General features: G+C 36.0%; 1 protein-coding gene across 1 annotated transcript in view; it reads right to left on the bottom strand.

Annotated features, from left to right (window-relative positions):
* The window catches only part of LOC145259523 (cytochrome P450 4d8-like), a 32,301-nt gene extending 8,209 nt beyond the window's left edge, over positions 1-24,092 (bottom strand). Inside the window, exon 1 of the mRNA XM_080117233.1 lies at positions 23,450-24,092. The gene's annotated coding sequence lies outside the window, so the exon portion shown is untranslated. The remainder of the gene's footprint in view (positions 1-23,449) is intronic.
* Between the last annotated feature and the right edge of the window lie 345 nt (positions 24,093-24,437).

Raw genomic sequence — 24,437 nt, forward strand, 5'->3', positions numbered from 1 at the left:
CAGAGAGGGGAAATTAAGAGAGAAAAAGAAACGAAGAATTTTTTTTTTTTATTATTTGTAGCTAATGATAAGGTAAAGCCGTAACAATTACCCACTAGTATGGCATCGAGAGGCCCCACCAGAAGCTACTGCATGGTCCAGAATCCATTCACCAAATGGCAATACAGCAGCCCCAGTACTTTGCACCTGCTGATAGGACAGCCTCCTTAGTGGTTAATCCAAGGTTCGGGTCCCTGACTATCAGGCGGATAACGTCAGCCCAGACAAAACGTTTACCTCCAGCACCCTTACTAGTGACATGGCTACAAGGATAGACATAGAAACAGAAAATTTCCGCCATCTCAGCCAACTGTTAGCAAAAATACTGCCAACCTAGAAAACAGCTTTTTCTTCTCCCTTTGTCCGAAAAATCACTCATTTAAAAAAATGAGGACTGAGGGACAAATAAGAAGAAGCGAGAGTAACAGGAGCTGCCGATAACGCATCCACAATGCGTTTTCTACTCTCCATTAAAAAAAAAAAAAAAAAAAAAAAACTATTAATAAAAGTCCAACAGACGTGTTTAAGGGAAAGTATGGTGATAGATTCCCCTCACACGAACTAAAAATGAGTATAATTCGTAATTTTTGCTATCAACTCGGTAGATAAATAAACATATGTACGAGGGAAAAAAAAAAAAAAAAGCTAGCATTTAATAAAACAGAAATACACAAATTAAATACTGAAATAAAATGGAGTTGTTAATATTTTAAATCTAAAATAAAAAGCATGATTGAAATCACTTATCTCAACAAAAATAATTCCGTCTCCAAATTGCAAACTGTATTGAGAGAAATTCAGTTAGTAGCGTTCAAAACATTTTTTTTTAAATCAGTCGTTAAAAGAAAATCGTGATTTTATTCTGAACTTAAGCTAGTAACGTTTTAAGAAGCTTACGATATAAAAGAAAAGGCTGATGGGGGGGGGGGGTTCTTCCGAAAGTAAGTTGGTGCCGTTATAAGTAATTTCGAGATAAGATGGAAGCCGGTATTGGACTAGAAAAAAGCTAGCATTTAATAAAACAGAAATACACAAATTAAATACTGAAATAAAATGGAGTTGTTAATATTTTAAATCTAAAATAAAAAGCATGATTGAAATCACTTATCTCAACAAAAACAATTCCGTCTCCAAATTGCAAACTGTATTGAGAGAAATTCAGTTAGTAGCGTTCAAAACATTTTTTTTTTAAATCAGCCGTTAAAAGAAAATCGTGATTTTATTCTGAACTTAAGCTAGTAACGTTTTAAGAAGCTTACGATATAAAAGAAAAGGCTGATGGGGGGGGGGGTTCTTCCGAAAGTAAGTTCGTGCCGTTATAAGTAATTTCGAGATAAGATGGAAGCCGGTATTGGACTAGAAAAAAGCTAGCATTTAATAAAATTATTGTTATTGCAGAGTTTTAGCTTTTTACAACAGCTAAGTCTCTCTCTCGGTTCAAAATGTTGAGATCCAGCAACACGCAAGAGCAAGATAGCCAGCAACAAGTCAAACTGCAGACCAGCATAATGCAGGTACTGGTCTTCCGCTTTATGGTCTTTTAAATCAGAGATTTGCTTCTCCTAGAGGGGTTGCATTCACCACGACTTACCAGAGTCTTCTCCACCCCAATGCTATTCAATCCATGTCTGGGATTTAGATTGCTGGGCACCAGAGCATATTCCACACACCGGTGGGTCATGCATGGCGCAGCTGACAGGACCTAAGCTTCTCTGGAGGTTTCTATCAGGGTTACGTCACCCTTAGCTTTTTGTTAAATAACCTTGGCCCACAAGGCAGTGGAGGTCCAGTTATACAGCATCGGACACACGCTGTTCATCAGAGTCCCAACAAAAATAAATAAACACAACTGAAAAAACATGACAGGGTAAATCCCAAACCAAAGGAGCGACCAAAACGGAAGAACACCCCAAGGATCACGACGACGATGATGGTGGTGGGTCCAATTAAATCAATTTAAATAATTTGCTTTTACCTATTCATGTTCAAATCAATTAAAAGAAATTAATACATAAATAAAAAAATTACATGTCCAGCAAAAAAAAAAAAAAACATTTTAAGGATGCTTGGTCTCTTTGATGATGATGATGATGATGATGATGATGATGATGATGATGATGATGATGAACACAAATAAATATAAGTAAAAAAAAGTAATACATGTCCGACAGAAACGATACGGGTAATGGACAGACCTTGGTCGCAATCCTCTATTAAATACATACATATACACATACATATACATACATATATACATACATACACACATACATGCATATACATATACACACACATGTACATATATATATACAGGGTGGCCAAAAAAAACGGGCCCCAACTCTAATTAGGCCTCGTTTCTTAGTGTTTTGTCCGAATGAAATGAAACTTAGATCATAACTAGTTTATTATATTCAAAACATCACATTAAAACACAAGGGCCTGTGGCCTTTTTTTCACCGTTCTACAGCATATGTTCTAGATGGCCTCCGTTTAGCTTTTGTTTTTTTGGGGTCACTCTGTATATACATATGCACATGCATACACATACAGTGCCGGCAAAAAGAAAATCCGCACTTGTAATTTTTTTAAAAACTGCAAATTTAAGCTAAATTTAATCTAAATGTTTAAACAAACTATACCTCATTTGATTCGCCTTTTATTCCTCTATGATTTTGCTTATTCATATTTGACTTTTAATTGAAATATTCTAGTGTTTACATCAATTTAAAAAAATAACTTTTTACGCAAATATTATGCAAGTATAAATCATGTAGAATATCTGCATGAATATAATTACACCTAATAGTTAACTAAAGATTATCATCCCATAAGAAAACCGAAAAAACTAATAGGAAATTAATTAAAATGAATGTTTAAAAGAATATGCAAATTAGCTAGATATTTTGCTAGTGAATGGAATTCCACAACCCATATATAATTTCTATTTATTTAATAAGAAAATTGTATTTTCTTATTAAATAAATAGAAAAGAGGATTTTTAATATGAATATCAATACACACAAAAGAGAAACGAATTTATAGGAGTATAGATATATAGATAACTGCCATATTATCTCTCTCTGCAACTGCTCCCCCTAAGCCCCTACCCACCTTATATACTAGCTCTATTATCTCCTCTGCACTTAATGATATTTACTTATAATGATTGTACAGAAAGTCAATTAAAACCAGTATGATACCGTCGGTTTCAAGTCTGTTAGGATTTAAAATGGTGATCTTCAGTCGTGGTTAAAAAGTTCTGTTTGAAAAACTGGAAGATCACATGCTGATTTTGGTTAAACGTACACTAATCTTTTTTTAACATTAATTATTTTTTTCTCATTAAGAGCATTAAATTAGTGGGTTTTATTCAGAAAATTTATATAAGTTTAAAAAAATAAAAAGACAAAAGAAAAATGGCTTACCAGAAAATAAAAGCGTTATTTCCTCTGAATTATGCTGGGTGGGAGTAGAAATAGTAAGGGATCAAAAATAAACCAGCAAACTCAGATATAAAACAAATGATAGGCAGAAGTTTCATGGAAATATCAAGTTCACAAGCAGTTCCCCGTTGCATGTATATCCAGGTTAATAGAGATGACAATGTTAGTTTTTTTCAGTTCTTGCAGAGAGATGTCGACATCTATAAAGCATCTGGTATTCTCAAATATGTCACTCATCAGATACACTGACTAGGTTCAGCATTGCTTAACTTCGACAATCTAACAAGAACCGGTATGTCAATGTGATTATGCCATATAGCAATAGCTACTCCCTCGCGATTCACCTCGGTACTCAACTAGCATGAAAATTCTTAAATTTTCTCTAATTGTTCTCATTATGTAAATAACTGTTATGGCTTGCAATAAGCCACAAAGAAAACAGAACAACGGAATAGAGTTTAAACAATGTATTACTGGAACAACAACATAAAAAGGTTACAACTGAAAAGAGTAGTACATGTCACCAAGCAGGCGAGGGTTGCTCTGGTGTTTAATCCACACCTGGGATCAAAAGGTCCATGGTTTATATAATGGATAGAACAGTCCATTTGGAGGGTGATTCCCCACAACAACCCCCTCCCGAGCTGATTTCAGTGGTTGTGAAAATCAGTATTTCTTCCTTTTGGGCAGACCACCAAGGGGTCTGTGCGCTTCCTCTTTCTGCCGAAGCGTCTCAGTTCTGACATCCCTTTTGGAGGGTCTATGTCAAAACAGTCATACACAGTTTCAATTTCACTGCCATCCTACGGTGGTTCTTCTTGATCCTCATAGAAGCGTTTCCTGATTTGGTTCAGGTGCCTCTTTTGTTGGAACTTTGGGCTCTGAATGATGTATGTAACATGGCTGATTCTTCGTAAGATATCTAAAATACACATTATCTCCGCTGTTAAACCGTTTAGTTGGCATTGTTGAGGTTCTGTCGTGTACTATGTGTTTGGGTAGCAGTTTATCAAATACGGATTTTATTTTCCGTCCAAACATGATTTCTGCTGGGGATCCCACATCTGGTTTGTTCGGATTTCTCATGATTCTGTAAACCTACAGAAATTGACGAAGGGCCTTTTCTGTCGGTGTACTGGACGCCTTTTTTAATGCCTTTTTAAGCATATTGACGAAGCGTTCGGCCTGGCCGTTGCTTCTGGCATGGTACTGGGGTGTCGTAATATGCTTGACTTGATACGTCTCACAGAATTCTTTGAACTCTGTCGAGGTGAACTGTGTAGCGTTGTCGCTAACCAAACAGTTTACAACCCCAAACCAAGCAAACAATTCCAATAAAAAATTTGTTGTTGTTGCCATGGTCGGTTTTTTGCATCTTAGTACCTCTGGCCATTTAGAGTAAGAGTCAACTAGTATCAGGTAGTAAAAATCCTCCACAGGTCCCGCATAATTGATGTGGATCCTCGACCATGGTTGTTCAGCATCAGGCCAAGGTTTATAAGTTATCAGTGGTGCTTTTGCAGCCAAAGCACAGTCTTTGCATCTGTTCACCATGTCGGTAATATCTTGGTCCATAGCTGGCCAATAAACAAAACTTCTGATTAGGCTTTTCATTCTGTTTATTCCTGGATGCCCCATGTGAAAATCCCTGAGAATTCTTTTTTGAAGGGTTTGGGGGATGACAACCCTTTCACCGTATAACAGTATTTCGTTGCAATCAGAAAAAAATATCTGAACTGGTGTCACCCAGTGCTAATTTCTGCTCCATGGTTTGAATGAAATTGTCATTTAGGGATTCTGACTTAATTTCCTGAAGTGTGACCGGCAGTTTGCAGATAATATTGTTTATCATGGTTTTTACATCACTATTAATACGTAGTGCAGCGATTACTGAATCTTCAAGAGGTTCCATTTTGGCAGGAATCAGTCCCGATAGACCGTCTGCATGGGCTAATTGTTTTGAGGGGAGAAATTGAATTGTAAAATTATAGTTCAGCAGAATAGTTCCCCATCTTAATAGTCTGTTCGCAGTGAATGTTAGAAGTCCTTTTTTTGATCCAAAAATAGATATCAACGGCTTATGGTTGGTTTTTAGAAAAAAATGTCTTTTGTACAAGAACCGGTGGAATTTTGAAACTGCAAATATAATTCCTAGGGCCTCTTTCTCGATCTGAGAATAATTCTTTTCCGCTGGCAAGAGAGTCCGTGATGCGAAAGCAACAGGCTGTTTCGAGCCATCCGGCATTCGATGTAGCATGCACGCCTCAACGCCATGTCCACTCCCAAGCCTTCAAGCCTTATCTTTTTTCAGCAATTCATTAAGTGGTACACGCAACTTGTGTATATTTAGGATGAACCCCTGGTAATAATTTGCCGAACCTAAAGAACTCTGCAATTGAGTTATGTTTACTGGTGCCGGCATTTCTTCAATAGCGGTTGCCCTATCTGGGTTTGGGTGTCTGCCATCTTTATCGATTGACCCAGGAATTTAATTGTTTGTAAAAAGAACTCGCATTTATCTGCTTTGATCTTAAATCCATAATCTTGTATTCGACTGAATATTTGTCTGATATGTTTTTCATGTTCCTCCCTGCTTTTGCTCACTATGATAATGTCATAAAAAAACTTTTATAACTGCTCAAAATCGAAAATTAAAGAAAATGCTGATAGAAACACATCAAATAAATGTAACAATCGTGCAAAAATGCAATGTTCTACTAATATTGCGTTTAATTTTCGATTTTTGAGATATTAGATATAACTAGTGGTAAAACAATTTGTGAATGTTCATAAAATGTTACAATTAGATGGAATTGACATCAGTTTACATTAAATTTATATACAAAATTGATTTCTTACTTGAAATTCTAAGTTTTAGAATGCTAGAATCTAATTTTGGTGGAGTGATCAAGCTAAAGGCGTTAATCTACAAATTTGCCATTGTTATTATTCATTCACTTGGAGTTTTCACACACGTCAACATCAAAGATTTCTCTTTGAAAACAACTTGTGATGTTCTCTGAAGTCTGAGTAAAAACAAGTCTCACCAGATTTCCTGTACTCTCCATCTCTTTTGATAATGTTTGCAAATTTGCATTATTGCGACATCTGTTTACCATTGATTTCTCATTGATTTTCACACTCATCCAGTGGGGATCTGGTTAATGTTTTCTCTCCTTGGTCTTTCCATCCTCCTTGACCCTCCTCTATTATTTGGTGTGGTATCAGTTGATACCATCACTTTTTGGGGAGGGGTAACTTATAATTATACAGTTTCAATTTTCTTGATTCCATATATAACATAGTCGTTAATCTTCTTCAGTGGTGTCGTTACATTTTAACACTTGAATCCACACGTTATGTTCGAGACAATTGCAAGAAAACGAACAAAAGGAAAAAATTGGACTTGGCTTTTTTTAGTTTTAACAAAAGGCATTTATTGCCGATGCTTTCCAACAACGCATTGCATATTGTTTTAAAAGTCTCTTATTCGCCAAATAGTTAACAAAACCATGTCATCTCGACACATGACTTAAAGTCTTTCATGCCACCAGAGGGCCATACGTTTATCTTACTTCAGCACATGTTTTTCTTTTCTCCTTCCATGTGGTGTCCTTTTTTCTCTCTGCTGTTCTTTCCTTTCTCTTCCCCTGCTGTGACGTCACTCCATGCATTGGCTCGGTCATTTGCATATGTGTCATGCAGCTGCTGCTGCTGCTGCTACAAGTGCTAACAGCTCTGTTATATATCTTCACATGCCTAAAAAAGATGCTTTACACGGGTTTATTAAAATCTGCATTGAGGTAATAAAACAAAACAAGAGAAGAAAACTCAAAAGTTTAAACAAAAAACAAAAATAAATCCAAATGAAATGTCTTAGTGGATAGTTTATTCAATCTTGTCATTCTACCTATTTTCTTTTCCCTTTATTTATTCTTTTTCTTTCACATTTGAAAAAAGAAAGGAATTCCAATTTACGTTTCTAAATATTTAAAAACTATGTGTTAATATGTTGAAAGGAGAAAAAACTCAGTTAATTGTTTCGATAGTGAAAATGTAGTTTTTTTGTATTTTCAGAAATTTTACTGCCGAAATGTTTCAGTTTTCTGATCAAGATTAAAGTTTTGAATGTTAGCATTATGTCACAAAGCCAGTTAAATTTAGGCAAGACAAAATCCAGGTTCCATTGAATAGTCTTTGATGATTGTCAGTCCTGCATCATTAACTCTCCAAACTGAAACACAATGTTTTTATTTTAATAATAAAATCAGAATATTGCTTATTGACAGTCTTTACAACAGATATATTATACTATTCCAAGATTCGTTTATAATTTTTTTCAGATGTGTGATATTTTTTTTCTTATGCATTCTTTTCTCATTTTCTTCCACAACTCTCAATTCTTCCTACCTATCATATCAGTTATATCATTAATATTTCTCTCCTTGCTCATTTGATAGATTTTCACACCAACTTCCCCCACCCCAAAGTTTTCTTTTGGTTAACGCTTCCTCTCCAAAATTCTTGACTAAACTAGTTAGCATAACCTCTTGCCTAAAACAACCCTCTCCCTGCTGTCTAACTGTGCAGTGTGGGCTAGCTCTGAATAGCCATGTAATGAGGGTTAGCTATATGTAGCCAGGTAGTGAAGGTAAACAGTTTCTAGCCATGGAGCTCGTTGTTTGATATGTATTAATTTGCATGTTAATGAATAAATAATTAAAAAGACTAAAGATTAGAGAATACGTGTCTGGTGGTTGGCAGCAAAGACAGCAAGAGGAATGTAAAAAGTTGTGCGCATATTGACAATTACTTTTTTTATAATTAGATTACATCTATTTTGCATATGCTCTTAGGGTAGTTTAAAGGGTAGGTAACTCTTTGAGATTTATGTCCCTTTGATTGCAACATTACAGTCAAAGTGTTCGGCCGGTTGATAAGACTAATTAACTAATAATTTCAATCTCTCTCTGGTCAGTGATTATGAATGAAGATCACATTGAATAAAAGACCATTGTCTTCTGTATGTTTTCAGTTAATTTACTCTTTTTGACAACATTAATAATAAGTTCTGAATTTTTTAGATGAGACCCGATTGTTTATATTACTTGTATTGATCAGACTATTGTTCTCATCTTTAGGGTTATTTGTGCAACATTTCAGTTGGATTGGCTTTCGACCGTCTTCATGCATGTTGGTTGATGTTTGGATTAGAAAGGAGAAAAGTTACTGGCTTCATAGATATTTTCCTATTCTTGGAGTTAGTCTCTGTTTTATAGCTGTGGTTTTGTATATGTGAAAAAATTGGTTAACAAAGGGGAGGCAACTCAAATAAAGAAGAATCCAACCTTGAAAACTGAAAGGAAGCTGTTACAGGTCCTCAATAAAATCAAAGACTTAATACCCCCAGCAAAATACAGGGTACTAGTTCAACATTACAGTAAGCTACCACACTTATATGGTCTTCAAAAAATTCACAAAGATGGCACCCTATTAAGATTAAGACCCATCATCAGTGCCCGAGGCTCAGCATACCACCCCTTGAGCCATTTCCTAGTTGACATAGCCCAATCGTAGCAAGACCCCATCATATGTCCCAAACTAAACTCACTTTGTTAAAATAATCAATGATGCTTGCATTCATTTAAACCAGATGTATCCACTGATGAAACCTTGACAGTGGTAAAGAAGAAGCTGTTCTCAGATACATCCCTGAGAGAAGGAACCCAAATCCCAATTGACAATCTAATGGAGATGTTGTCAATCTGTGTAGAGACTACACATTTCACGTTGGGAACTAACATATATCAACAACAAGAAGGTTCACCACTGTCTCCAGTACTAGCCAATATATACATGAAACATTTTGAGGAGTTGGCAATAGGCTCAACACCACTGAAACCAAGTATGTGACTATGATACGTGGATGATACATTCATAATCTGGCCCAACCAGGAGGACATCAAAACTTATTAAGCCATGTGAATTCCATTCATCCAACTATACAATTTACTATGGAAAAGGAACACAATAACAAATTAGCACTCCTGGGCATATTAATAAGCCACACGGATCAGAATTTTGTATCTTCCCATTATCAAAAACCAACCTTCACAGGGAAATACCTGAATTTCAATTCTCACCATCGATATAACGTGAAAACATAATTGTGCGATGCTTACAACACCATACCAGAACAATATGTAGCAACGGCAACACATACCAGGAGGAGTTGGGTAACCTAAGAATAACCCTCCAACGAAATGACTATCCAGAGAGCATTACATTGTCTCTGGAAAAGCTACAGCCAACACCAAAGGACAATACCCCAAAACTTACCACAGGCTCCGGAAAACCTACAGCAAACACAAAATGACAATACCCAAATACTTGCCACAGGTTCCGGGAAACCTACAGCAAACACCAAAGGACAATATCCCAAAACTTGCCATAGATTCTGGAAAACCTACAGCAAACACAAAATGACAATACCCTAAAACTTGCCAAAGTGTGCACACCATACATAAAAGGCCTGTCAGAAAAAATTTTTAAAATATGCTGTCCATATGATATCAGAACAATATTCAAGAGTGATTTGACCCCCAAAAAACATCTAGTAGAAATCAAGCCCCGACCGAAAGTCTCATGACAAAAACTGTGTATATGATATGCCATGCAAATGTGGAAAACTATACAAAGGTGAGACCGATCGCCCCCTAAAAGTAAGGCTAGAAGAACACCGTAAAGCTATGACACAAGGGAAGGTCAAAAAGTCAAGACTAATTGATCAGATATGGAAAGAAAAAGGATGCACTTCCCTTTGTAGAACGAGGTTAAGATAATTGACAGGGATGCAAGATGGAGAATCAGGCAACTCAAAAAGCAGCATGTATGCTAAAAAAAGAAAAATGACTAAGCAAACCAAGCTTAGAAATTAATAAGCATTTCGAAGTCTCTAATTGTAGAAACAACAAACATTGTACACTCTTAAAACTTTGATGATTCAATTTTTATAAGAGTTGCCTTCCCTTTGTCAACCAATTTTTTGCACAAATTCGAAATTATAACCATAAAATAGAGAATAACTCCAAGAATAGGAAAATATACGAAGCCAATAACTTTTCTTCTTTTCTTTTCTAAACAACAGCCAACATGCCTGAAGATGGTCAAAGGCCAATCTGACTGAAACGTTGCACAAATAACACTTAAGATGAGAACAATAGTCTGATTAATACAAGTAATATAAATAATAAGCTTTAATAACATGAGGGAAGGATCACATAGAAGCATGCACAAAAATATCCAACAATCAAGGTTTCAATAACAATTTGTGAACTTTAATGTTTCTGCAATGATTGCAACAACTTAGTTTCTTCATACATGAAGCAAGATTGAAAATGCAACACTTTTTTATCCATAGCTAAATAGAAAACTGCATCTTCATATCTATCTATATCTATAAAACTATCTTGTAGTATTTTCAAAGTTGGACAAAGATAACCTTTAAGCGGACAAATCAATATTTGATTTTGACTAGCCAATTTTAATTAGTTATTGTTGTACCATGTTATTGGCAATATAATAATATACTTTGCTATAATTTATTTTAAAAATTACTTAGTCCAGCTAAAACAATCTATATCATGAAACATTTTATCTAATCACCTAAAAATATCAAAATCAGCTACGTGAATAACTCATATTTTTATCTGAAGAATATAAAAAGTTATCTCACAAAATTTTATTTCGTTTTTTCTGTATAAGTTTTCAAAAATGTGCAAACAATAAGAATTAAAAACTAAAACCACTTCACCATATCCCGGGCTACACCAGGTATAGTTGTATGGAATTTGAATGTAGTATATCTGATTCCATAAGCTTTTACGGTATCCATATACCAATCACGGATTTCGGCAAATGTGTAGTTTAGCGGCATAAATTATTTGACAGACAAAAGGTTATAAAGATTATATATTTTATATAAAACACCTTATTAGACCCAAAGGCTGAAATAAAACCAGAAAAAAATTCCTTTTTATTATTTTTTCATCATTTTTATGAGACTAAATGTCCGACAATCAAGGCCACTATATTGCTTTTAAAATTTAGTCTTTCTAAGATTTGACAGATTGGCTTTTTAAGGTCAAATTTTACCTTTTTTACGCTCTTGGAACTGTTTTGGTTGCCATTTTTGTAATGAAAGAGCGTAAAAAAGGCCAAATTTGGCATTAAAAGGGCCAAACTTTAAAAACAATATGGCAGCCTCGATTGTCTGACATTTAGTCTAATAAAAGATGTTGAAAAAATAATAAATATGAAATTTTTTTCAGGTTTTATTTCAACCTGAGGGTCTAATAATGTTTTATATAAAAAATAAATAGTTTTATAATTTTTTGTCATCAAATAATTTACGCTGCTAAACTACACATTTGCCCGGATTTCTGTCACTTAAAAACGATTAAAAACTGTGTTTTTTAGTCGATTAAATTTATTATCTTTTCAACTAAAATTTCTTGCTATTTTCTATCACACTTGATAACAAACTACTTAACGCTTTTATTTTGCTTTGAAATTCGATCCACTTATCAAAGTATAACCTTCATTCGATTTGAACCTATTGTTATCTTTTAGGTATCACGTGCATGCGCATGTAATGAACATTAAATCATTTTCATCGCCTACAAAGAAAATAGTCCCATCGACATCTTAGTTCTCTTTAAAATACTGATATTTTTTTTTAATCGCTCAAGATAAAGCATAAATCTACTTGATGCAAAGAGCTAAAAAAATCTACTTCAAGGTCAAAAACTAGTCAACAATAAGTGTTAAATGGATAAATTCTGACACACAAAACAGCAATTCTCCCTCTTTATCAGAAACATTACTAATTGAATGTAAGGACTAAAGGACAAAATAAAGAAAGTGAGAGTATAAGGCTACCCAAAATAGTCCACTTTCTATTCTCTTGAAAGAGAGATTCAATTAGAAACAATATCAAAATAGTCAAATTGATTTTGTTAGCTAAACTCTCAGAAATCATCGGATTATAATAAACATCGCAATACATAATAAATAGAAAATAATTCTATACTTTTAGATATCTTCGGTTCGTGATGAAACTTTTAGCTATCAAATCAAATTAATTGACACAAAATAGCAACGTGCAACAAGCATTTGGATTTTAAAGTTTGATGAGCGCAGACGATTTTGTAGTGGGGATTTGACAAGGGTATTCCACCATCAAAGTTTACCACTTCTCTTTTTAAATGGTACAAAAGTTAGGATGATAATAGCGTGTTACATATGGGGGCGGGGATAAATATGTGTCTCCCGTTGGAGGTACCTATAGAACAACTGCTATTGGGTTTTTAGTAAAAGAAAGTCTAATCGCTATAGGCTACAAATGTCATTACTGTGTAATCTAAATTTTGTGCTCCAAGTTATGTCCCCCATGTGTGAACTTCTCATTGTCTATTTTATAACATTACAGAAAACTGCAATTTTGCCCAATTTTACATAAAAATTACTTTTAACAATAAATAACTGGCGGACGTACACAAGTGCTACTCTTCTAGCGAAATACGCATCTCGGCTCCGATGTTGTACGCAGTTCGACTTAGGGAGCGCCTAGTTTTTCTTATTTATTTTTTTTTTTTATATTAGCTTGTTCGAATTGTTTTTTTGTTTGTTTTTATGGATATTTTTTATTTTGGCTTGAACTTTGCGAATTATTTTATTAATGTTGTATTGTGTTTCGTATGGATACAAAACTTCCCAATAGCGCTCTCCCTGATGAAGCGCTAGGTCTGTATACTACTCCAGTAGTGTGCGCCATGTAAAATTATAGAGTTAACGTTGAACCCGACATATCGTTCTTTTGTGCTAATAAAAACCTTATTTAAAGGATATACAGTATTTGTTTTACTTACAACAATTTTATTAGCACAAAAAGGTAATAAAAAAAAAAAAGTAAAAGATTTTAAAAATGGATCGTGCCCTGAGGCCTTCTTGATTGGACGTAAACCTTAATTCATCTAATGCCAAGCACTGGCTTGCTACGTTAAAATATTTTTTAGCGGCACTATCCCAGGAAAATCTTAACAAGTTGTCGGTCCTGATGAATTTTATTTCACCGGATATTTTCGAATATGTCAGCGATTGCGTAAATTATGAAGAAGCCTGTCTCAAACTTGAGGAACTCTTTAACCAACTACTCACCACGAGGCGTCAGCAACCGAGAGAAAGTCTGGACGAGTATCTTCAGGCATTATGTGTCCTTAGCAAGGACAGCAATTTTAGGGACATCAGCGCGGCGATATATGCTAATGAATCGATTCAGGATGCCTTTATTGCCGAAATTCAGTCCCATACCATTTGTCAGCGTTTGTTGGAAAATAAAACACTCGAACCGGGACACTATGTTTGATCAAGCCTGAGCACTGGAAAATGCAACAAGGAATATGGAATCGTATTCACCAGCACGATACCGGGAACCAACCGCTGCAGCCCTCGGGAAGGAAGAGACATCGCACTTGGATTTAAATCAAATAAACCTAAACGCTGTTAAATCAAAAATTAAATGTTGGAACTGTAGAAATTATAAACACCCAAAATCGCGATGTCCAGCGAAATCGAGTGTTTGTCATCGATGTAAACGGATCGGGCATTTTGCAAAATGCTGCAAATCAAATAATACTACTCAATCAACTGCCTCGGTCCATTATTCAACCATAGCCTCTATAAGTTCTAGTTCGGCAGTTCCATCGTCCCTACAGAGATCTACCACAGAAATCCACATTTTTGGTCAGCCATTAAGAGGACTAATGGACAGTGGTAGCTCTGACAGCTTTATTCATACCAAAGTAGCTGAGGATCTGGATTTAAAAATAACAGATTCAGACTTGAGAGTTTCGGTCACATCGTCTGACCTCTCATCCAAAGTAGTAGGTGCTTGTTTTCCTAATGCACTTTTTAACAAACATATGTATCCCAACCAGAAACTGTCAGTTTTAAATAACCTTTGTTGTGATGTGATTCTCGGACTGGATTTTCAAAGTAAACATGAAAGCGTTACCTTCAAGTACGGTGGGAGTTCAACTCCTATTGAGATTTGTGGACTCGCTGTGGCTTCGGTAGAATTGCCTGAACTTTTTGCTAATATAAATAAGAACTGCAAACCAGTTGCTGCTCAAGTGATAGCAAGTTCATTTACTCAGAAGTTAAGCGGCTTTTAAAGGAAGGGATCCTCAAAACCTCAAACTCCCCTTGGAGGGCACAAGTGGTCGTGGTTAAATCTGATAATCAGAAAAAGAGAATGGTCATTGATTATTCTGAGACTGTGAATAAGTATACAAGCCTACCCCCTGCTCCGGCTGGATGACGTAGTGAATAAGGTTGCTCAGTATAATGTATTCAGCACAATCGACTTGAAAAATGCGTATCACCAGATCTCCATCAATGAGAATGACAAACCCTTCACTGCTTTTGAAGCTAACTCTGGTTTGTATCAGTTCACCCGAATACCCTTTGAGGTTACAAACGGAGTTGCTTGTTTTCAGCGAATTGTCGATGAAATTATTAGTTCTGAGGACTTACACAACACCTTTGGATACCTGGACAATATTTTCATCTGTGGAAAGGATCAGGAGCAACACGATGAGAATCTGGCAAAATTTATCAAAGTAACAGAAAAAGGAAAATTACGTACAATAAAGAAAAGTGTGTGTTTTCTGTGAATGAACTGAGCTCCATGGGTTATATCATTGGACCCAACAGTCAAATTAAACTCAACTCTGAGAGGTTGAAGCCTTTAAAAGAACTCCCTTATCCAACTGACGGCAAATCACTCAAGCAAGCCCTGGGGTTTTTCTTGTATTATTCAAAGTGGATCCATAGGTACTCTGATAAGATTCAGCCTCTTATTAAGACCAATTTATTTCCCCTTAAAGCTCGAAATGCATTTGACAGTCTAAAGCTAGATATTAAATCAGCTGTAATAAAAACTATCGACGAGAATGCTCCCCTTGAGTTAGAGACTGATGCCTCTGATTGTGCTCTTTCCGGAGTCTCAACCAAAATGGTAGACCAGTTGGTTTTTTCTCACAAACTCTACACGGCTCCGAACTAAACCATCCAGCTGTTGAAAAGAAATGGCTGCCATTATAGAAGCAGTTAGATATTGGCGCCATTACCTCTTGGGGAAGCACTTCAAACTTATTACTGATCAGAAATCAGTAAAATTTGTTTACGACCAAAATCACCATAGTCGAATAAAAAACGATAAATTGCTCCGTTGGAGATTGGAACTTTCATACTTCAATTTCAACATTATCTATTGCCCTGGTGAGAATAATCTTGTAGCTGACGCATTGACATGTGCTTCTTGTGCTACTGTGAATAGTAGCAACAACCTCCTCAATTTGCATCGATTCTTCGATTACAAGGATGATGGTCTTCATAAGGAGTAGAAACCTCCCTTACTCTCTTGAGGATATTCGGCAGATGACAAAGGACTGTATTGTGTGCAACAAGTGCAAACCAAGATTTTTCCACCCTGTTGAATCACATCAACTCAACCTTTTGAGAGGTTGGACCTCAATTTTAAAGGACCCCTACCTTCATCTACTCCAAATAAATATATGTTGGTATTATTTGATGAATACAGCCACTTCCCATTTGTATACCCTTGTAAAGACACGAGTACCCAGAGTGTACTGCAATCTTGCTCCCACCTGTTTTCTATATTTGGCATGCCCAGCCAAGTTCATTCAGATAACGGGAGTTGTTTCAAGTGTGCTGAGTACAAGAATTATATGCACGGCAAAGGGATCTCCACCAGCTACAACACTCCATATCACCCGCAGGGGAATGGTCAAGTGGAGCGAATGAATGGAATAGTGTGGAAAACTATTTCATTAGCATTGGAAGACAAAGGTTTGCCGACTGAACACTGGGAAGAGGTTTTAGTAGACTCCCTCCATTCCATTCGGTCTTTAATATCCACAGCCACAAATGAGACACCTCATGAGCGCCTGTTTAAACACCCAAGAAGATCAGTGTCTGGGACAGTGGTACCGTCTTTTTTTTTTTTTTTTTTTTTTTTTTTACAAAGGCATCACCACATTATCAAGGCCCAGAGGCCACTCAAGGATAAGGGTTAAAGAGTGTACAGTAGAAGTTGGTCAATATAGTAATCATTAGTAATGAAAATTTGGTAAATTTAATAACTTATATGGAACGGCTCATCAAGAACTTATTTACTTTAGACTTGAACAAAACCATATTGTAGTCAGCCGGAAAGCAGGAAAACGGAAGACAATTCCACAGGCGTGCAGTTCTAAGAAAGAAGCTTTGTTCATGGAATCTACGTTTAGGTTTAGGCACAGATAAAGAGTGGGGGAAATTATTGATAGTGTTTACAGCTAGACGAGTGTTTCTTGTGAAAGTTTGGCGAGGGGGGACCATAGATTGAAGCTCAGTTGAACACTTTCCATGAAAATAACGATACATCAGAGACAAACTCGCAACATCTCTTCTGTGAGATAGAGGTTGCAAGGAGGAGAAAAGGACATCTCCTACGAGGCTACGAAGTCTATTTTGAACTCTATCAAGGCAGGACAAGTTCTTTCTAGCAGCTCCTGCCCAGATGTGGCAACAGTATTCCATCCTTGGACGTACCTGGCTCTTATATAGATAGAGAATAGCATCAGCAGTGAGATATCTACTGGATCGATAGAAAGATCCCACCATTTTTCCAGCGGCCTTGGCAACAGATTTGATATACGTGTTCCATTTAAGATCAGGAGTAATGGTCAAGCCCAGAAGCTTGTCAAAACTTGAGGCCTCCTGAAGACGAGAGCCATTCATTTCAATTGATGACAAATGTGGATTAGAATGTTGATGATGTAAAGAGAGAAGCTTGGTTTTAGATGCATTAAAAGTAACCAGCCACTCCTTTCCCCATTGTACTACGTGCTCAAGATCAGAGGAGAGAGAATTGGAGAGAACTTGCTCGTTTACTGTCTTAGATGTGGTACCATAAATGGTAGTGTCGTCAGCATAAATGTCTACAAATGATGTAAGGATATGATTTGGAAGATCATTAATGTAGATCAGGAAAAGAGTTGGGCCCAGGATGGATCCCTGAGGGACACCGGCATTAATATTGTGAGCTTCTGATTTTTGCCCCTCAACTACTACTCTTATGAATCTATCAGAAAGAAATGATTTAATAATTGAGAAGACTTTTCCAGCTATACCATAGCTAGCGATCTTATGAAGTAAACCTTTATGCCATACCCTATCAAAGGCTTTAGATATGTCAAGAGCAATTGCCCTAGAAAGATTGCCACCGTCGAGAGATTTGCTAATCCTATGCGATATAACTGTAAGGACATCTGCTGTAGATCTAGCAGAACGGAAACCATATTGAGTGTCACTAAGAAGGTTATTTTTGTTGAGATGTTTGATTACTTCTGTATTTAATACAGATTCTAGCAACTTACTCATGACGCACAGGAGACTTATTGGCCTGTACTGAGAGGGGGATGAGCGATCACCTGAATTCTTAAATACAGGGCATACTGATGAGATTTTCCAGGGAGATGGGAAACTATTCTCCTTAAGACAACGTTTAAACAGTTTTGTAAGTATGGGCGCTAGTTCAGGTTGAAGTTTTTTGAGTACTATAATTGGAATACCATCAGGGCCAGTTGCTTTACTGGAATCAAGGTTTTTGATTAGTTTGGCAACATCACGTACAGATATACGTATATCACATAGCGTGTTTTCTGATACAAGAGGAAATATTGGGGGTTGGCGGTCTTGGTCGCAAAGGGTAGAATTAGCTGCAAAGTTCTTGACAAAGAGTTTGGCTTTGTCTGATGCTGACGAGATTACCTCAGATCCATTGAAAATAGTTGGGATGGAGCACACGCTTCTGTTCAGGATTCTGTTTGCTATTTGCCAAAACTGGTGGGAACCAAGCCGCTGCTCAGCTACTTTGGACTTAACAGATTGAGCATACAACTCTCTTGCGTTCCTTATTACTTTCTTACAATGGTTGCTGGCAGTCCTGAAAACGGCTTTAGTTTCCATACATCTATTACGTTTGAAGCAGTGGAAAAAGTGATTTCTGTGCGCAATGGCAGCAGCACATTCTGGAGAGAACCATGGCTGGCTGTTAGGTTTTTGCTGAAACTTTTTAGAGGGTATGAAATGGTCAATACCTACAATCAACCATTCAGTTAGGTCTAATACTATAGAGGACACATCCTTTTTAAACATGGAATGCAGAGGTAGATCAGATATAAATGTACGGAAGCTATCCCAGTCAGCCTTAGTGTATCGATATACTGTACGATGAAGAGGTACGTCTGGGGACTTATTACATTTCATTTTTATCTTAATTGATACAACAGAGTGGTCGGAAGATCCAAGAGGCGACAGAACAGAAACTGAACATAGTTCAGGGCAAGTTGTGAGAAAAAGGTCTAGTAGGCTCGCATACTGGCCGTCATTATCGGGCACACGGGTAGGTTCCTGAACAATCTGAGTGAGGTCATAGGCAATGGAGAAATCATGACAGAACCTCCCCTCATCATCGGTCTTGTTTGAGTGGGTCAACCATTCGACGTTGTGAACATTGAAGTCTCCACATACGTGAATGTTAGCTGAAGGATAAGTAGAAAGGACTTGGTCAATTTTCTCAGATATGCTTTGAAAGATAGTAACTCCGCTGTTGTGGGGGCGATAGAGAGTAAATATAAATGCAGTAGTGTGAGCTAAAGCAACCCGGAAGCACATATAAGGTAAGTTAGGATCTTCCCTGGAGATGTCCCTCCCACATGGAAAGCTATCTTTAATATAGGCACATATTCCATGCCCATGGCGATCTTGGGGGTCAGATTTAGAAGTTAAGTTAGAGTATCCTGTAATTGCAAACTCATCAAGGGAAATAGCCTGTATTCTTGGATGACCGAATCTGGTTTTGTTTTAATGTGGAGATACAACCAGTTAACTAAATATGAATCTCTAATTGATAAGGTTGAACTTCTAGATGCTAACCCCCATTATGCCTTTGTTCGATCTAACAAGGGTAGGCAGATGACTGTATCTACACGTGACTTGGCCCCGTTGAAAAACTTCCAATTCACCGATCACCCACATGACTCGGAAAACTGGAATGATACACCAGCAGATCAGCAAGAGGAAAATTCACCCCCACCAGTAGAACCATCTGTTTTGCGACGGTCAAAACGTAGTAGAAAACCACCAGATAAGTTGAATTTGTGATTCTAGAGTTTAGTGAATCTTGATTAAATTTATTTTGCGCATCAGAACTATTAAATTGCACTCCTTGTGCTGGCTGAATTAGTGAGTTTTAACATTGCGAACCTGAACTATTAAACTACATTCCTTGCCTTGGTTGTGATCAACCCACCTTCATAAACTAATACTTGAATGAACTTTCCACCCACGGCAGGAACTTTCTAATTTAATGGAGGGAAGAATGTTGTATAGTGTTTTGTATGGATACGAAACTTCCCAATAGCACTCTCCCTGTCGAAGCGCTAGCTCTGTATATTACTCCAGTAGTGTCCGCCATGTTACTTTATAGTGTTGATGTTGGACCCGACGTATCGTTCTTTTGTACTAATAAAAACCTTATTTAAAGGGTATACAGTATTTGTTTTACTTACAACAGTTATTATATGATTTTTGGAAATATATATCAGGATCAGTAGGAGAAATGGTCTCATGTCGATGAGGCCATAGAGAGGCTTATAACATGAAAAGTGAAAATATATTAGATAATTTTGAAACATTTTTAGAGCATGTGCATGACTGCATGAAAAATATGGTAATTAAAAAAATAAGCTTTAGGAAAAAAACATGTTTTGAACAATTTAAATTTTTATTTTTTATTCAAAAATAAAAAATAATGGTTAATTTTTACGACGTGCTCCAGCGTATTATAAACACCCCAACTTCCTCATGTTAAGAGTGGATTTCAGAATAAACTTCCCCCAACCTCGAAAAGCTGTTCTTAACATGGGGTGGTTGGGGTGTTTATAATACGCTGGAGCACGTCGTAAAAATTAACCAAAATAATTATTAAAACAAAAACAGTAGTGTTGAGTGGGTATTATTTTAGATTAGGTCCACCTCCACAATTTTCTTTTAAATGACGACTTTTATAGGTTTTCGACTATGCTGAGTCGACTATGTTGAGTGTTCTCGTCAAGTAATTTTTATTTGATTAAAAAAAATCACTCCTGCATGCACTTATTGAGCCGTGCTGAAATAATGCCGTTATCATTTAGAAAGCCATTCTTAACATGAGGATGGAAGGATGTTGTGTACCTATTTTGTACTAACAATTTAATAAAAAACAGGTATCGTAAAACTTTAATTAAACTTGAAAATACTATTTAAAAAAATAGCGCGGATCAATAAGTGCACTTGCACCAAATAACATTTCACTGTGTTTCGATCTACGACATTCCATGAGAGGTAAGGTAAGGTACACACGCTAAAGCATTTTTTTTTTATCGCCACAAGTGCTAATTTGGACTTGCACCAATTTTACTGTTTATAATTACCTATAACTATAATCTCCGACCAAAAACATATCTATCCAAAAAAAAAAAAGAAAGAAAAAATCATAATAACAATATAATGCGCAAAGTTCAAGCCAAAATAAATAAATAAAACTACGCCACATGCGCAAAAATTCTTTCCTTGTAAAAATAATAATTGCTCCCTAAGTAGAACTGCGTACAACATTGGAGTCGATGCGATGCGTATTTCGCTAGAGAGGTTTATGTACGTGACGTCACCCATTGTATTTGCTTAAATGGACATTCGTTCAAAAATCGATCTGTCGACTCTATCTTAAAAAGCACCCAAATGGTTTCCGATCTTGGTTTTCGTCTACTTAGTATCTGTTTGCTTCACTTCCATTTCTTGTTCTCTTTCGGTGGAGGATCGCAGTAGTCCTTCACGACTGAGACAATTTTTTTTTATTTTTGTACCTTTTCTGCACGTTAAAAAACGACCTTGGTGTCTAACTCTGTCCCGTGGAAATAGGAACTTGTTTCCGTCAGTTTTTATTTATTTATTTATTATTATTATTATTATTTATTTATTTATTTATTTTTGCATTGGCCTGAGTCAAGATCAAAGTGTAGTATCTGTTTTTCTACACTTCAATTTCTTGTTCTGTCAGTGGAGGAGAAATCCTTCACGACTGAGACAATTTTTATTCCTTTTCTCCACATTAAAAAATGACCCTGGTGTCTAACTCTGTCCTGTGAGGAGGCATTGTAAATAGGTACAATTATGTAATAATAAATTGCTTTTTAACTCAAAAACTCTCCACGCTTAATAATATTTAAAATTAATAAAAATAAAATATAACAATTTTTATGGATACAATATTTTGGAACAAACGCATTAGTAATGCGTCGCATTACATGTGAAAACATTATTACGTAGTTGTCGAAATTAAATTCCCGAAAATGATCCAGTAGATGTGTTAGATTTAAATTTTACAAAAAAATTATCCATAACAACAGTCCGATATTTTGCATTTGAAAATGTCGTATTTTAATAGAAAACAAGGGAGATAAGTCACCTTTGATTGATTATAATTATCTCCCTTTGATTTTGAGAACACTTCCACATTAAAACGTACGATAAACTTTATAAGTCGATAAACTCGATTAATTTTATTTTTCTTTGTAATTACTTTGGTAAATGTTTACTTTAACTACAACAGAACACCGACGAATAAAATTTGATTTCTATCAGTTTTCGGGGTCGCTGACAACGAATCTGATATTCAAACCTGTCGCAAATTTACCGTTTGCATGGTATTAACCCCTGAACCTTCTCACTATTTTGTGCCAACTCACCGGCTCACCGCCATCGTTTATGCTATTCTTACATGATGCGTTCGCGCATAGACGCTCGTAGTAAGGTGACTTGTCACATCGCGGAATAATTTTTTAGCAGACATTTGAAATAAGTTTTCAGAAACCAAAAAATGTGGTTCATTTTTCTGTGTTGCGTGGTTTTTAATGTTTTTTTAATTGATCTAACAGATTAAGTTTTTACGAGCGATTTACAAAAGCATTTTATTTTTCGTTTATTTATTTTTTTTTTTAGGGGGGTATTCAATGTACAACATTTAACAGGTGCTTTCTGCAGGTTAATTTACCGTTTTCCCCTAAGTAACGCGCCGAGATACACCGAGCAGAAGAACTGTTCTTCTGCTCGGTGTATGTCGGCGCGGCGCGGCGCGCTACTTACGGTAAATTGGTGTGGGAGGGGGGGCGTTACTTTCGGAAAAACGGTAAATTAAATTGCAGAAGCACCTTTTGTACAAGTTCTATAATTGAATACCCCTCCTCTTTAAAAAAAATTTAAAAAGCGAAACATAAAAATGCTTTTGTAAACCGCTCGTGAAAACTTATAATTTAGATCAATCAAAAAGCATCAAAAACTACGTAACACAGAAAAATGAACATTTTTTTTGTTTGAAAACTTTATTTCAAATGTCTGCTAAAAATTATTCCGCGATGTGACACGTCACCTTACTACGCGCGTCCATGCGCGAACGCATCATGTAAGAATAGCTCAGGGGTTTAACCGTTAATACCATGCAAATAGTTCAGGGGTTAATACCATGCAAATGGTAAATTTGCGACGGGTTTGAATATCAGATTTGTTGTCAGCGACCCGAAAACCTATACAGAACCAAATTTTATTGGTCGGTGTTTTGTTGTAGTTAAAGTAAACATTTACCACTATGTTTCTACTAGATCATTTCTATTAAATTTTTGGAACTTACATTAATTTCGACATGATACGTAAGCACGCAGTGTGTGTGTGCGTGTGTGTGTGTGTGTGTGTGCGTGCGTGTGTGATCAACATTATGTAATGAAATAAAAAGAAATAGTTACCCCAACAACAACAAAAAAAAAATCTGTCACGCCAAGTCCAATGAAATAAAACAATTGTTTTCTTTTTCTTTCCTAAATATGGCGTTCAACAACTGAAGTGAAACTAATTTTTAAAAATCACGTAAATGATCTTTTTTTGTTTGTTTACTTTTTTCGTTCTTTTTCTTCATGGTAAAAAAAGGGAAACAATTGATAACAATTTTACGAAGAAATAATAATCCAGTCTTTCGGGCCAAGTTTTACTTAATATCCTGGATTCAATCTCATTTTGCAAAAGTGATGTCCTGCTTGCCCAGTGTTATATCATTGAATGTTGATTTTTATTTTTTTTTTAAATGAAAAAAAAAAAAAAAAAAAAAAATCGGAGTTATCTCCCTTGGATTAGTTACGTCATTCCCATCTGCAGGAGTTCCTATTTACTTGCCTCCCCACGAGGGAAGAGTAAGTCACATGGTCGGTTTTTAATGTAGGGAAAATCCAGCTATCCAAAATGGGGCACTCTGGATAGAAACCCATACTTCTTTTCCATCGCATTGAGATGTGACACAAGACCGAGAGGAAGTGGGATATCCAACAATCGAGGGAGTTACTCTGACTCTTTCTCGTGCGTTCAATAAATTGATGTTTGTTTTTTACCCTCTTGCAGTTTAGATAAACCAAAATATGAGAAATATAGGGGGACATAGTTGACGGTACACCGCCTGTTCCAATGTCAATTGATTGGCTATTGAAAATGACATAATAATTGTAAAAGAATTTTAAAATTAAAATGAAACAATATTGAAATTGACGTAATAAAATTAAATTGAAACAATAACCGAATATTAAATGAGTTTTCTTAAATACAGAATTTTATTATTACATGAATTTTATTAAATAAAGAAAGAATCAAAGAAATATAATTAGAAATGATATTGTTGTCGGATACATATTAATATACAACGAAATACCTGACTCGATTTTTTTCCGAACAGAAAAATATAATGTA

This window comes from Euprymna scolopes, chromosome 3 (genome assembly GCF_053919585.1).
Source record: "Euprymna scolopes isolate OS-2025 chromosome 3, ASM5391958v1, whole genome shotgun sequence".
NCBI classification, from domain to species: domain Eukaryota; kingdom Metazoa; phylum Mollusca; class Cephalopoda; order Sepiida; family Sepiolidae; genus Euprymna; species Euprymna scolopes.